A 7,920-nucleotide genomic window follows, 5' to 3' on the forward strand; every position below is an offset into this window, starting at 1 on the left:
ATTATATTTGATTTTTATGCATAAAAGATTAATTTTTATTATAAAAGTGTTACTTTTATCATATTTGAATTTCATGCATAGAAGTATGCATAAAAGATTAATTTTTATTATAAAAGTGTTACTTTTATCATATTTGATATTTATGCATAGAAGTATGCATAAAAGATTATTTTTTTAATTATAAAAGTGTTACTTTTATCATATTTGATTTTCATGCATAGAAGTATGCATAAAAGATTATTCTTTATTATAAAAGTGTTACTTTTATCATAATTGAATTTCATGCATAGAAGTATGCATAAAAGATTAATTTTTATTATAAAAGTGTTACTTTTATCATATTTGATATTTATGCATAGAAGTATGCATAAAAGATTATTTTTTTTATTATAAAAGTGTTACTTTTATCATATTTGATATTTATGCATAGAAGTATGCATAAAAGATTATTTTTTTAATTATAAAAGTGTTACTTTTATCATATTTGAATTTCATGCATAGAAGTATGCATAAAAGATTAATTTTTATTATAAAAGTGTTACTTTTATCATATTTGAATTTCATGCATAGAAGTATGCATAAAAGATTATTTTTTTATTATAAAAGTGTTACTTTTATCATATTTGATTTTCATGCATAGAAGTACGCATAAAAGATTATTTTTTTATTATAAAAGTGTTACTTTCATCATAAATGATTTTTATGCATAAATGGTTGCATAAAAGAATTTTTTATATATTAAAAGAGTGATTTTCATCATAAATGGTTTTTATGCATAAATGGGTACATAAAAGATATTTTCTTTTATGATGATAAAAGTGCGACTTTCATCAGAATCGGATTTTATGCATAATTAGATGCATATAGAATCTTTATAATTAAATAAGGGTTCTCCTTAATCCTCTATTTAATGTTCGTAAAAATTAAAAAAATAAATAAGTAGATAATCTACGAGAAGAAATGCTACCGTTTCATATTCACTAAGATGGTAATGAGAAAATTCAATTAAACTATTAAAGTCGGAGATTGAGATAAATGATTATTTTATTTCTTTTAAGAAATCCATGTTTTAGAAATCTGTAAGCAAATATTCGTCGAACGAAATTTAGAAAAAGAGAAATTGAAATAGTACCTTTCGAGAAAGATAGTTTAGGAAGAACCTTTCCAGACCCAAACTCTAATTCAGACTATTGACCAAGACCTAATTCCTTCGTCAATGACGATGTGATCAGTTCAGGAAAAATATACTTAAATCACCCACCGAATCTGAAACTAAGATAAGACTTTTGATTTTGATCTGAGGATCAAGTTAACAGAATTCGAGGGATTCTGTTTGGAATTCAGACCTGGATGTATTGGGATACGGAGTTAAGATTTATTCATGGTATTCAAACAAAATCAAAACTATAAACTTGCATAGAAACCCTGTTTTCTTAAAAGACCGTCTTACGCCAGAATGGTGGAGGGAGTATTTGGCATTTATGTTTATCTAAGGGAAGTTCGGTTGCAACAGGCGGGGAGTGTTCGAGGGACAGCTCACGCGCGGCAAAGCCTGCCGAGGTCTTGACCAGCCTCGGGATGGTTAAAATGGTGCGCTTCCGGTACGATGGACGAGGGCTGACGAAGCGGTCCCTGAGTGAAGTGCCAGGACACCTAAGGAGGATCCTGGAGGGTTCTGACCAGGCGATGCACGGGCTCGCGGTGCTGAGGACACCCATACGTATACCGAGGACACCCATACGTATGTCGAGGAAGATATTGTATGACAGACCAATGTTATTGTAATCTATCACTGGATCTCGTTGTTGACTCGCTGGTCTCAACGGAGAGTCCAGAGAGTGATACTGTTTTGTGAGAAACAAAGATTCCATGGAAATTTTGAAGTATGACATGTTTAACCAGTAAATTGTTTGTCAATGGATTGTTTTTTTTTAAAAAAGTTTTAGAGAGGAGTGTGTGCGTATCTGTTTTCTAAAGCTAAAGTTAAGAAAGGCATTTCAATTATGGGTGGGTGAGTACTTGTTTGGATCTACCGATTCCAGTGGTAGGGTGCTGAACTCTCTTGCAAAGAGTCTCTCCCTGACATAGTGACGATGCACCTCAATGTGCTTTGGTGAGAGTAAAATATTTGATTTCTAGACCACTAGCTATCCAATACTCAAATCATCCACAAGGCATCTTAGCCAAACACACTCAACCATTGTTGTGAAAGCTAGAATACACGATTGTCATAACATGTAGCCCATTTAGAATCTAAAGTGGCAACAATAGGCTGCTTCTTTCTCAACCATGAAATGCATGAGTTTCCAAGCATGAAGTAAAAACCACTTGTGGGATGCACAAGTGTCATAACAACTAGCCTAGTTTGAATCTAAAAAAGCATATAAATGGGGTGGGCAATGATTCCCCCCTTGGGATAAAACTACCCAAGTTGCCTAGTGCCACTCAACTAGTGAAAGATTCACTTAACTACTTGCCAATGCTTAGTGCCTTGGCTATGCATAAATCTGCTAACCTATGAGATTGCAAACTAAATATCCGACCTCAAAATGCATACATAAATGAGGCAACCAACAACTTGCTGATAGAGAAGACAACAAAGTAATCTCCGACATGATGAAGGCTAGTTTTTAAATCCATTTCCATAGGTGTAGCCACTAGTTTGCAATCCTCAAGGACAAATCTACACAACAATGTCCCAATATACTTTTTTTAACACAAAGAAATACCTTCATTGCAATGCTTAAAATAAATGCCCAAAAAGTGATGCAAGAGGCCCAAATCGGACGTCTTAAAAATCAAGCTTAAAATCAGCAATATGTGTCTCATTTGGACCAATGAGTAGCATTTCGTCCACATATAATACAATGATTAAAATTATATCTCCTTTCCATTTTGACATACAAGGTGCTCTCAGTTGTTGGATTATTACAAAGACCATGTGTAGTTAAGTATGCATGTATTTTCTCATACCAAGCACAAGGTGCTTTCTTTAAACAATACAAAGCTTTTCTCAACTTGAACACTTTGTTCTTTTTTCCCTTTTTGAACAAAAATAGGAGGCTATGTCACATACACTTCCTCATGTAAGTCGCCATTCAAAAATATAGTCTTGTGTCTAATTAATGTACATTCCATCCATGGTGCACTACCAATGCACAAATTCTATGAATCATTGTCATATAGAAAGTGGAAGCAAAAGCTCCATCAAAGTAAATGCCATTTTCTTGAGCATAACCTTTTGCAACTATCCTAGCCTTATCAATTCTACCATCTACTTTATAGTTCAGCTTATAAAATCACTTTCTACCAATTGCCTTTTTTCTAGGAAGCAAATCACATAAGTACCAAGTGTCATTCTTGAAAATAGAATCATACTTAATTTGCATAGTAGCCATCTAAATTTCAAAATTTTGTGCCTTATCAAATGAAAAAAGATTTTTCTCTTCATACATAATCAATCCAGCCAATACATACAATGCATGATGAGAACCATAATGAGTACGGCTAGGCAAAGGTGCATCCAATTTACTGCTACACAAAGTCTACACTAGAGTCCTCAATTTCTATTCTCTCCTCATAAGTGCATCATGAACATCAACATCAACCATGGGCTAATTGATAGACTCATTGGAAACCTACATAGATTGCACACCTACCTTATTTGGTTCTAGATATGGCTATCCTACCAATAAAGAGACAACAAAGTATCATACATTTCTTATAAGTGTACATTTCTCTCTTTAAAAGTAATGCGTGCACAACATCTTCCATAAACAATAAATCTTGAGTGACCAAGATACGCTTAGTTTGCAAATGATTCAACCTGTAAGCCTTCATTTTAGACCTCTAACTGACAAAAACGCATTTTATAGCTCTATCATCCAATTTCCTATGATGTTGCTCTAGCACAAAAGCATAAGACAAGCAACCAAAAACACATAGGTGAGCAACAAAAGGCTTCTTGCCATGGAAAGCCTCATATGGAGTGATAGACTTCAATGCTTTGGTGTGATACATGTTTAGCATAGATGTGGCACACATGATAGCCTTAAGCCAAAATACATGTAGCAAATCTTACCTTTTGAGCATACATTATGTCATCTTCATAATAAGGAACCTATTTTTCTTCTCAGCTACGCCATTTTGCTAAGGCATATAAAATAGTTTACATTGGTGTTTTATCCCACGTTCAATCAAAAATGAATTAAATACTTTAGACGTATACTCCCCCCCTCGATCAAAACTGAGGATGCTCACTTTACATCTAGATATGTTCTCACAATTTCTTGAAGCAAGCACAAAAACACTTTGAACTTAGTCCTCAATGGATACACCCATGCATGCTTGGAATAATCATCAATGAAGGAAAAGTAATTTCCAAAAGATGGTGTCTACATAGGACCACATACCATTAGGAATTTTTTGAGGCCATTTTTGGGCCTTGTAAGAAAGTTTGACCAGAATATTCCCTGCACACCGGATAAAATTTTTGCACATGAACTCCAAATTTGTCGTACCTCACATATTTAGATTCTATTCTTCAAAAGCTATCCATTGATATATAGCACGATAGAGTTCGGAGAAGGGACAAGATAGATACCTAGAAGATTTCTTTTTGCTAAAGGTGAACCGGTTGATGCAAGATTCGCCGTTTCCAAAAACCCTGCCATAGTGGGTACCATATATCTATATATGACCTACCATGATTGCATTTTGAGAGATACATGATAATTAATGCTTAGTATCTTAAAAATATCTAGGGATGATTCGAATGTGGTATTGAAAGTAAAACCCCCCAAGAAGTCCAATGGGATATCCTATAAGCAAGGCCCAAAAGGATGCAAAGCTACCTATCCAATCTAGAAATGACCAAGCATGTCTCATAGCCGGTTTTGATTCGTTATTACTAGAGCAATTTACTGGCAAGGGGGCTCCACACAAGCCTGAGTTGCCTTCAAAGCTGGTGTAGTTGTACCTAGTGTTGAAGTTGTTGGTCGTAGGTAGGTGGTTGTATGACAAGTCTACTGTGGAGAGCCCCCCCAACTCTCCGAGGTCTTCAGGAATGTTGCCCGTGAAGTTGTTATGAGAAAGATCTAGCTCATCTAGATTGACAAGTTTTCCAAAACTCTCTGGAATTTTGCCTTGAATGTTGCTATGTGAAAGGTTAAGACTTGTGAGGGCAAGAAGCTCACCAAAGCTTTCTGCAATCTCCCCCTCTAAGTAGTTCATAGAGACGTCAAAGGAGATTCTAGTGTTGAGGATGTAAGAGAGAACTTGAAAGGTGCCCTTGATGTCCTGGGGTACTTCCTCATAGAGTGTGGTTTGATTTGAGATGCGGCCTTGATCTTGCTTGAAGTAGTCAAGATGGGTGACTGTTGCTGCCGTTAAAATGGTTGTTGGAGAGACCAAGCACCTGCAACATGGGAAGCTTCCACACCCCGTTTGGCTGATTGTAGCGCATTACCAGCACCCGTAGATTCCTTAGTCCGATAATTGCTCCCATGTGAGCAGAGGGCAAAGTCCCTGACAATTTATTCCTTTGCACATCAAAGAGTATAAGACTCTTACTACTTGAGAACCCGCTAGGCAAGCCTCCGATGAAATTATTTTGTTGTACTACAGTGAATGTGGTGAGTTGGTGCATCTTTGAGAGATCAAAGTGCTCTATTCTCCCAGTGAGATTGTTGTGGTAGTGGCGTAAGGTTTGGAGATTGGTGCAATTCTCAAGAGATGTGGTGGGAACATGCCCAACGAGGTTGTTTTTGGAGAGGTCAAGAACTTTAAGCTGGGCCAATGCGCCGAGCTCTTTGGGAATTTCTCCCGAAAGCTTGTTGCCGGAAAGGTGTAGGTTTTGGGTCAAGCTGGTCAGCTGGCCAAGAGTGGCAGGAATCATTCCCTCCAGTCTATTGTTGGCGAGGACGAGGTCCTGTATTGCAGAACAGTTGCCAAGGCTGGGTGGAATCCTTCCTTCGATCTGGTTTTGATCAATATGGGTTATGCCATATGGAGATCTTAGCCTCCATAGTCCCTAGGACATATTAATTCAAGTAAAAGCCATCCTTCATTGATGTGTTGGGGTAGGTATAGAATACAGGTTCAAGCCCATGTGCCCGCCAGCTCATAACTCGGGCGGTCGGTTATTATTTTAATACATAAAAGATAATAAGCTCATAACACACAACAATTGTGTGAGTCCACAAACACTGCGAGTTATCTCTTCCTCTTTCTCTTCTCTGCACACAGCTCCATCCTCGCACACACTCCCCTTCAACTGGTATCAGAGCGTGTTAGTGAGTAGCAGCAGCAGCTAGTGCATTGTACGACAGCCAGCAGGCGATTCTTGTGAGCAAGGCGGCTGATTTTCAGCAGCGCGCACACATTTCCTCAGCCCACGCCTCACTTCTTCAGCTCCCGGCACACTCCCAGCTCTCCCGCAGGCCCTGGGTGAGCGTTCTGCACATATTTTTTGCTGTGTAGAGTGGATTGCAGGTGTTTCTTCTCGCAAATCCGGAGCATTCAGCTGTATTTCAGCAGCTCTTCACTTCCGACCAGTTTGTATACATGCTACAGGCTTCACAGGTTGGAGCATTCTGCTGCAGGGCTTTACAGGTTGGAGCATTCTGCTGCAGGACGCAGTTTTCTGCTCATACAGCTGGAAAAGACGGCAATGACCCGTGAAGCTTGAATGGCCTTGCATCAGAGTTGTCTATGGAATCTGATACTTCTCTGTCCTCCACCACCAGCGTCTCCAGCAAAGGTAACTGCCAAAATCCTGGAGGAATGACGCCCTCAAGACCAATCACATCAAGAATCAAAACCCGTAACTGCTTGCACTCGGCCAGATAGGCGGGGAAGGCTGATCCTCTCGCAATGACACTGCTAAGCTCTAGAGCCCTGATGGTGGGGCAGCTCGGGAATTTCTGTGGCAAAGATGCTTCCAAAGGCGAATCCCCAACCACTTCGAGCACGATCAGGCGGGGAAGCTGCCAAATATCTGATGGGATCCTCCCACAGCTGAGGCCGGTCTCTACTAAGTAAAGCCTCTGTAAAGCCTTGCACTGACCCAAGGATGCCGGAATCTCACCAACAAAGTGATTGAAGCTCAAGTCAAGGAGGGCGGACAGATTTGCGAAGGAGTCTGGCAGTGCCCCCTCGAGCAAGTTGGAGGAGAGGTCGAGGTATCGGAGGGCACTGTGAGGAAGAAGGAGGCTGCTGGAGAGGCTGCCATGAAGGAAGTTGTCGGAGAGGTTGAGGTATGACAAAGCAGGGAGGAGGGCGAGTGAGGGGGATATGGAGCCCGAGATATGAGAGCTTGCAAGGTTAAGACCGTTCACATGCTGCTTCTGCGCGTCGCAGATAATACCGCTCCAGGCAGCAGTGCATGGGTGGGCTGATGATTCGGTGACTTGGGCCCAAGATGCGAGCCGTCCCAAAGGATCACTGGCAATAGGGCTTCATCCACATCATGCATGCAAGCACCTTGCTTATCATGATTATTATACTGAGTACTAGTACTCTAGTGTTTGCCATTCCTCAAGCTTCACAACAGCTCCACAGCTCAACAAGAGGTAGGAGAACAAGAGCTGTGCTGGATACTATATATATGAATAATTAATTAATGAGGTATATATAATTAATGACTACTACTAGGGAGTTGCTTCTTATAGTGCTAAATTACACATGCACACATTTTTCTTCTTTTAGTAATGCTGTATTACTTAACATAGTTGTTCGTAGTGCTAAATTAGTGGGCTCAGCCACGCGCGCGCGCACACTAGAGCTGTGCTTGATGTCATGCATACACGAAATCAATTCCTGAAATATGATGGCTAGTACTAAATCATAGAAGCTCACGTACTCCACAAAAAGTGGCTGTTTTTTATTATGATTCTGAAGCTCCGTGACTCCGTCACGTTA

The 7,920-nt window shown here is 39.4% G+C and overlaps 1 long non-coding RNA gene across 1 annotated transcript; it reads left to right on the forward strand.

Moving 5' to 3' along the window:
* The first annotated feature begins 6,201 nt into the window (after positions 1-6,201).
* On the forward strand, positions 6,202-7,677 carry LOC147637196 (uncharacterized). The gene is made up of 2 exons (XR_015266153.1): positions 6,202-6,447; positions 6,574-7,677. It is a non-coding gene; the product is annotated as an uncharacterized LOC147637196 (long non-coding RNA).
* Positions 7,678-7,920: the final 243 nt, after the last annotated feature.

The sequence above is a fragment of the Cibotium barometz genome, chromosome 7 (genome assembly GCF_041138505.1).
Source record: "Cibotium barometz isolate CiBa-2024 chromosome 7, ASM4113850v1, whole genome shotgun sequence".
NCBI lineage: Eukaryota > Viridiplantae > Streptophyta > Polypodiopsida > Cyatheales > Cibotiaceae > Cibotium > Cibotium barometz.